We start from the raw sequence: 6,000 nt of genomic DNA, 5'->3' as shown, positions 1-6,000 counted from the left end.
TGTACGCGCTGGGCTACCTGGGCCTGAGCTTCAGCTGGGTGCTGCTGGCGCTCGGGCTGCTCGTGTGGTGCCGCAGGAGCCGCGGCCTCAAGGCCACCCGTCTGTGCCGCGCGCTGGCGCTGCTGGAGGACGAGGAGCGCGCCGTGCGCCTGGGGGTGCGCGCCTGCGACCTGCCGGCCTGGGTGAGTGGGCGCAGCGGACCGCGACACGCCCCCGGCCCTTACCTTCCTGTCCGCCACGGCCCCGCAGGGTCCGGCGTCCCCGCCCGCCCCAAGTCCTCCCGGGTCTGGGGTCCGCTCACGCCCCAGCCCACCCGCCCACGTTGGGGCGTCCTCACCAGGGCGGCACGTACGCCTGGGTGGGCGCCGGCGTCGGGCCCGGGCTGTCGCCGGGCCCAGCCTCCCGACCGCTCTCGGCCCGCGAACCCCTTTGGGTTGGCGCCTTCCCTCCGCCGCGCGGGTCCCGAGCAGGGCCGCACAGGTGAGGCGCTGTCTGCGCTGTCTTGCCTTGGCCACGTCGTTCCGCCTCGCTGTGCGGTGCCGTGACTCCCGCCTGCGGAATGTGAGCTCGCGGCCGCCGGGTGCCCTGCGCGGGCCTGGACGCCACTCCCTGCCCCCTGCGGAAACGGCGGCCAGCGGTGTGGGGAGAAGGGCGGTTTCCTCCTTGCGTGCGAAGTCTCAGCCGTTCTTGGTGGTTTCTGGCACAGTTGAGGAGCAGTGGGGGTCCCCCAGAAGATTTGCTGGTACGATGATTGGAGGTGTGTTCCGGTTCTTTGGAAGTAACGTTATACGCTGAGTAACTTTTATGTAGGGTGAACTCGAATCTCGGGTGAATTTGGGGGTGGGTGGGGCAGGCGTGGTATTGAGCGTTTGTGCCCCAAGCGGTTCTCTGCATATTTTACTTAGGCAGCGTGGAAACTAACGGAGTTGGTTCCCTCGTTCTTTCTTAACCGTGAGTAGGAGCCAGAGTTTCAGACGGTAGGAAACAGTGCTTGTTTTAAGATAAATGATGCTGCTGTTAGGCTTGATGTAAACTTCTCGGGAAGATGGTCAGCCAGTGAGTTTCAAAAGGGTCGTTTTCTCTTAGAGGAGAAAAGGGCTTGCAGTACGATCCCTGTTTCCAATCAGAAGACGCTTGTGAAGCAAGGCATGGAGTGCATGACACAAGGCAAACAGGTTGCAAAGCAGGAGTGCCCACGGCCAGGAGGAACTCAATGGCTTCTGCCTTGTGGTGACAAGTTGCAATTGCAGTAAGAACCTCACAGTCAGGGACTTGGGAAATTTAAAATTCCGTCAATACGTGGTGGACGTGTGGCACAGGGCTACTTGGAGCAATCACAGTAACCAGCGTGGTGTAGCTTTTTGCCAGAAGCAGGAAAGAGGAGGGTGGTGTAGAAAACGGGAACTCAGTAACAGAGGTGCGAAAAGCCAAGAGCAGAGGTGCACTTTGGAAACGCAGAAGGACTTTCAAGTGGTGTCTGGTGTCTTGTGTCACACCGAATTAAGTGATTCCAGAAGGTAGCTAAAAACAGAGTAGGGGCATTACCAAAACAGCAGACATAATCAGGGCAGAGATTCACAGAAACTGGGGGTGCTGACATTCATAGACACTTGGTTATGGAGCAGTTGGCTAACATCAAATTTGCTTGTAAAAGCTGTGAAATGCACCCCATTTTCACATAATGAATTAACAAGTATCGTTGTTCCCATATTGAAGGACAGGGCAAATTATTATTATTTTTAGCAGAAGAAAAGGGTGATTAGCCAAAGCTTCCTTCCTTGGGTTTCTCCCTGGTGTGACTTAAACTCATGAACTGTGGTGTTCATGTTGTACAGTAAAGAATTTATGTTTTTTCCAAAATTTCTTACTTGTTCATTGCAAATTTGTGTGTGTGCTCATGCCACACACAGATGTGTACTTAAACTTGCCTGTGTTGCTTAGAAAACTACTGTGAGGATCCACACGAAACTTGACGGTGATCATATCCAAGAAAAGCACTAGGAATCTGGGGTTTGAGGCAGATTTTTTAATACTTTTTTTAATTGTAATACCCATGTGTTGTTTTCACGACAAAACCAGTGAATTACACTGTCTAGAAGTGGACCTGCTGTTCTGCTGTAGCCAGGGAGTCCGTGCGTAAGAAGAGTTAAGTTTTCTGTATCAGTAGTTCTTTGATTTTTACGGTACGTACTTAGGTTCTTGGGGTTCAGAACTTTGGGCTGATGTTTTGCTTCGAACAACATATGTTTGTATGGATTTCATAGTGTGTCATTGACAGCTGTGATTCACAGCAGGGTAGAAGCAGAGCAAAACTAATGTGGGGCTCACTTCCTAACCTCCCTTTTGAATATGTTCACTGACAATTTTTCTTCTGTTTATTTAGTAAAGTAAAAATTTATACCGGCTGTAAAATGAGATGATTAACAAATATGAATACTTGGAGAAAAAATGCATATACTGTTTCAAATTAAGGCTATTAGGATATGAAAAATGGCTCTCAACGTGATAATTCTGTAAGACCTTGATCCTACAGCTTTAATGTATACCATATTACTATTCATTCTTTACTTTTTTTTTTTCCTCCCCCTTTAACAGGGAAAAGGCCTGCAGGTTGGAGTTGGTAGATTGGGGACTGGCCTTTTTGTTGTATCAGTGGTCTCCCCTTGTTAATTGGGCCCTGTAAAATTAGACTGTGGTTGAAGAATATTGTTGAAGAGCTTTTATAGACGTGAGTAGGGGTGATTGCCCACTGCTAGTTTTGTTTATTTGAAAAATTAGAACTTGGTGTGAAGTTTGTCCTTTTCCTGCTTTCACTACTGCCAATAAATGCTGATTCCATGGCTGCAAATCAGTAGAGACCCGAACCTGTCATACATGACAACTGGTCTTTTATCCCTCTAATACTTTGGTGATTGCGATTTAAAGCGTAGTGAACTTCTGTGTTCTGTTTTTGTTATCATGCACCAGCTTTTCTTTAGGGAGAGCTTCCTTCCCATGGTTCTTCTGGTAAGTTCAGGAGAATTTAACTATAGGCAAAATTCAATATGTATAGGCTAAGAACCAAATGGACAAAAGAAAAGAATACACTTTGGTCTCATGTAAAGGAAGGGCAAATACTTTTATTCTCAGTGTTAATCACTGACTTGTAGTTTAAAAAATTTTCGTGAACACTTGTAACAGACTTGTAGCTAAATCGGGATCCACAGTTTAGCTATTTTAAACTGTGGTTGCAACTTGAGCATCTAGATCCTAGAGCAGTTACGTGCTTTGAGAAGATGTTAGAACCTCCTCAGAGCTGTGAAGGGGATATGGATAATCTTTGGGTTTCTTGTTTATGTGCGCACTACTGCTGTTTTTCAAAGAGAAAAGGGACAGTCACCCTCAACATCGCTGTTACGCTGTCTAAATGCTTCGTGAAGTTAGAGCAGGAGGCCCCATCGTTGCTGGACACAAAGCAGTAACTATTTGTTTTTTAGTTTAAGCTAAAAGCTGGATTTAAATTTAGGATATTTGCATCCATCAGGTTGTGCGCTCTGGTTTTTCTGCATCAGATGAATATTAGCCTCACTTTACATTCAAGATGGGAGCTAGGACTGAACTATATATAATTTAAGTAGATACAGGAATTGAAAATATATGTAGTATATTTATGTTAAATTATATTAAGTTAATACATGTTGTGTTAAATCATATTAAATATGTTTATAAAATATAGACCTTGATCCTGTGAAGAACCGATGATGAACAGCTGACTCATGAGCTATTGTTCTCCTTAGGCCTGGTGGACCTCTTTCCTATTTTCTCTGTGGGTTTTCATGATTTCTACATTGGTTGCAACATTTAACCTTGAATGATATCACAGACATTGTGAATAGATTAAAACCCATTGAATTGTACACTTTAAATGAGTGAATTGTATGGTATCTGAATTATATCTCAGTGCTGTTAAAAAAAATTATAAACATTAAATTTCTCTTAAAAATAAAGAAGTGAAACAGGTGAACAGTTATAGTACAAAGTAAGCCATACAAACCTCCTTGCTTATGGAATTCCAGCTAAAACTGATATAATTTTTAAAAATTATTGTTCCAATATAAATTTGGAGACATTTACATTTTAAAGAATATTTAATGAAAGTGGAGGGCTTGTGAATGAAAACAGTTAACTAAGTAAGTGTTTTTAACCTTAAACCTAATGTTACTTTACGCATTGATACTACATTAGCTCAACAAACAGAAATTGTGCTTCAGAGATACACATAGCCTAAATGTGTTTTTTGTGTGAGTTATTCTAAACTCTTACTTTAATTCAAGTACTGATATGTAATTACGATGTGCGTTTGGGAAGTTTAACCTATAAATTGGTTTGTTTTCTACAAATGTATCCTATCATAGAATTATTTTATTTATTTATTTATTTATTTTTGCGGTACGTGGGCCTCTCACTGTTGTGGCCTCTCCCGTTGCGGAGCACAGGCTCCAGACGCGCAGGCTCAGCGGCCATGGCTCACGGGCCCAGCCGCTCTGCGGCATGTGGGATCTTCCCGGACCGGGGCACGAACCCGCGTCCCCTGCATCGGCAGGCAGACTCTCAACCACTGCGCCACCAGGGAAGCCCTTTATTTATTTTTTTTAAAGGCCCAGTTTTAAAAAAATTTTTAAATTTTTATTTACTTATTTATTTAATTGGCTGCACCACTCGGCACGCAGGATCTTGGTTCCCTGACCAGGGATCGAACCTGTGTTCCCTGCAGTGGAAGCTTGGAGTCCTAACCACTGGACTGCCAGGGAATTCCCCATACATTTTAGAATGTACTATTTGTAGTCTCCTGCATTTTGTTATGTTTTGTTAAATCATTACCTTTTTTGGTGTCCATGACAATGCTGCCTCAGATGAATTTTCCTTCCCCATTTAAAGATCTGAGGACCCACTATCTACAGAAGTGTTAGAGATCACCTTGCCTTCATGTGTGTACTTCCCGATAGATACGAGGTGGGGTGTGATGGCCGAAGAGTGCCCTGGTGGGTTAGAAGGTGGTCAGTGGTGGGGGCGTGCATATAGACACACTAAAGGACATTGAAGAATAAGTGGGAACAGCAAGATAAAAAAGTGCAGGATTGGGAAATCAGGCATCTCAGGGGATGAAAGCATCAGAGCCCAGTAGGACAGCAACATGGGTACCTGGGCCCTGCCGTCAGGAGGGAGCTGTAAGGAAGGTGAGGAACTGTCAGCTGGACCCAGGGGTGAGGAGTAGAGCTGCTCAGACGGGGGCCTGGCCACCTCTCAGGGCAACACTCGCATTTCTCAGGGAGACGTGGCGTGTTTGGACATGGGAGGAGGGGGCCATCGTGATGTACTCAACCAATTTGTGAAGTCAGAAGGTGGAAGCTCCTGTGCAGTGCCGATTACTGCTGGATTGTCCTGCTCTACACCCTTGAGGTCGCTGGAGACGCCTGTCCACCTCCCCCAGATAGACTTTTATTTTACTCTGAAGGGTCTTACTGTGCCATAAACACTGCGTCATCCCCTGCTCTTTTGAAACTGGGTGGGCATAGTTCTTACATAAACAGTGTCAGTAGTTGTGTTGCATGGAACCATTTTTCCATTTAACATGTTTTATTCACAAGTTTTCTCATGGTCTTTTGCCCTCTCAGTGTTTTTTCTTTCTTAATTTATTTTTCCCTTAAGTGTTAAAAAAAAGTCCTGTAAGTTTTTTAAAGAAAACCATCTATTTTGGTGAATTTTTCCTAGAGTAGATCACATTTTAAGGAACAAGCCCAGCTTAAGTGCAGGGATCAAAAATGAGCTTTCATTGATTCATCTATTCACTCAGCCAGTATTTATTGGACCTTTCCTGTGTTCCAGGTACTGTACTAGGTGATGAGTTAGACAAGGCCTCAAACTCAAAAATTTACTAGCTGGTGATTACACAAATCTAGGGATAATCCTAGTTTTAGTCATAGTATGCGCTGGTAGTTTTTTTCTTTTTTTTAAATAAAA

General features: G+C 44.8%; 1 protein-coding gene across 2 annotated transcripts in view; it reads left to right on the top strand.

Annotated features, from left to right (window-relative positions):
* The first annotated feature begins 6 nt into the window (after positions 1 to 6).
* ESYT2 (extended synaptotagmin 2) overlaps positions 7 to 6,000 on the top strand; it is a 76,457-nt gene continuing 70,463 nt past the window's right edge. Inside the window, exon 1 of one of the 2 annotated variants that reach the window (XM_024753177.1) lies at positions 7 to 182. The gene's annotated coding sequence lies outside the window, so the exon portion shown is untranslated. Of the gene's footprint in view, positions 183 to 668; positions 758 to 6,000 lie in introns of those variants that run through there. The other variant, XM_024753176.1, reaches the window with a different exon arrangement.

This window comes from Neophocaena asiaeorientalis, unplaced genomic scaffold (assembly GCF_003031525.2).
Source record: "Neophocaena asiaeorientalis asiaeorientalis breed wild unplaced genomic scaffold, Neophocaena_asiaeorientalis_V1.1 scaffold576, whole genome shotgun sequence".
Taxonomy (NCBI): domain Eukaryota; kingdom Metazoa; phylum Chordata; class Mammalia; order Artiodactyla; family Phocoenidae; genus Neophocaena; species Neophocaena asiaeorientalis.
Note: the sequence above shows the minus strand (reverse complement) of the source record. Positions and strands in the feature narration are given on the sequence as shown.